At 36.5% G+C, this 2,044-nt stretch overlaps 1 non-coding gene across 1 annotated transcript; it reads right to left on the reverse strand.

Moving 5' to 3' along the window:
• Nucleotides 1-1,659: 1,659 nt before the first annotated feature.
• Nucleotides 1,660-1,766, reverse strand: LOC133828129 (small nucleolar RNA R71). The gene has a single exon (XR_009890768.1). It is a non-coding gene; the product is annotated as a small nucleolar RNA R71 (small nucleolar RNA).
• Nucleotides 1,767-2,044: the final 278 nt, after the last annotated feature.

Raw genomic sequence — 2,044 nt, forward strand, 5'->3', positions numbered from 1 at the left:
ACCTTATTCTTATTTTGGTTAGGGAATCCAAGCTTTTAAGCATATAAGTAGGTAAGTATGTTTTCTATGGTTTAGTCTTTCCATCTCTTTCATTTCATCTCCTTTCTTTAGACTTACTCTTTCTTATGGTTTTAGGAGTGTTCCAACAATCCCAACTCAGTCCATAATCTCGGTAACTTTGGTAAGGAAAATAGGCTAGAATTAATATGTTATGTGCTTATGTTATGTATATGTTTATGTCATTAAAAGTGTTATGATATGTATATGTGTATGTTTGTAGGCTTGGGCATATGACCCATATGACTAACAAGACCCCAAATGGGTTATGGGCATATGACCTACTTAGTTAGTAGGACCCCATTAACCCCATGGGCATATGCTTGTTTAGTCTATGGGACCCCAAGTAATAATGGCCATTATAATAAGTGTATGTTATATGTATTATGTTAAGTCTTTATGTTTTCTTATGAAATTGTGTATATGACTATGTGTTAGGTTTTTCCTTGCTGGGCATTAGGCTCACTCCTTTCTGTTTATGTGCAGGAAAATAAGCTTAGAGGCGGTAAGATTCGTGATGCTTTGGAGGATGTGTATCAATGATGAATGGAGTCAAGGGGCCGAGCGTTATCGATTCGAGGATGTAGTCTCCTTTTATGTTTTTTATGGTTTTACATGTATTTTCCGCATTATTATGTAATGTCTTTTATTTTAAATCTTATTTTGTTTTAAAGACAATGGGATCCAAAAATCCTTCTTAGTATTCTGTTTCTTTGTAAATAACTCTTATTTTCAAGTTACTCAATAAATTATGGTATTTTCGTAAAATGTAAGTTGTTATGTATAGTTTTGATAATGGTCCAATTTGTCTAGATTAGTGGGTCATTACACAGTCCTTGTGGGAACGATCTCACTTACATGAGTTATTACTTGTAAAGAGGATACATATACTTGCATGTTGGATTTTTTACAATAAGCTTTTGGCGTCGTTGTCAGGGACTGTTTTTAGCTAATATTAAAATAGTTAATTTTATTCTAATTTGGTATTTTATTTTCAGTTTTACTAATTCTGCCATTGTCTCAATTTTTCTCATCTTAGGTTATAGATTGTTTATGCGACGCCAAGGCCCTGCTATTCGAGTGCCTGTTGATCCATAAATATAGAAGACTTGTAGATTGAATCAACTGAAGAAAAGGTTGGAAAGAAAGGTTGTCGTGGCAGATCTAGTGATTAATAATAATGGGTTGAACAAGAATGATGTTGAGGGTCAAACTAATGGTCAAAATAAACCAGCCAGAAGTTTGAGGGACTATGTGTTGCCTATTGTGACAGGGGTTTAGTCTTGTATCAGACCACCCGTTGTCGATGCCAACAATTTTGAAATCAAGTGTGCCCTAATCCAAATGGTTCAATCCACTGTTCAGTTTGGGGGATTGCCAACAGAAGACCCCAACATGAATCTTGCTAACTTCGTTGAGCTCTGCTAGACATTTAAAATGAATGGAGTTAGCGATGATGCCATCAGATTAGGGTTATTTCAATTTTCTTTGAGGGACCAAGCTAAGAGTTGGTTGGTATCTTTGCCACCCAATTCGATCACTACATGGAATGACCTAGCTCAGAAGTTTCTCTCGAAGTTTTTCCCTCCTGCGAAGGCAGCTAAGTTGAGAAAAGAGATCAACAACTTTTATCAGTTGGAGGGTGAGTCTCTTTATGATGCATGGGAGAGATTTAAGGACTTGTTGAGAAAGTTTCCCTACCATAGTATGGAGAAGTGGATGCTAGTCCATCATTTCTATAATGGTTTGTGCAGTACTTCTCACACCATTATTGATGTAGTAGTAGGGGTGCTTTTATGAGCAAGAGTGCCAATGAGGTATATGAATTGTTGGAAGAAATGGCAATGAGCAATTATCATTGGCTTAGTGAGATGGGAAATCCAAAGAGAGTTGGTGGAATGCATGAGATTGATCCCATCTCTATATTTAGTGCTGAGGTAGCTACTTTTACAAAACAACACTGTGGTAGCCCCAGTGATGCAAGCTA

Source organism: Humulus lupulus, chromosome 3, assembly GCF_963169125.1.
Source record: "Humulus lupulus chromosome 3, drHumLupu1.1, whole genome shotgun sequence".
Taxonomy (NCBI): Eukaryota; Viridiplantae; Streptophyta; class Magnoliopsida; order Rosales; family Cannabaceae; genus Humulus; species Humulus lupulus.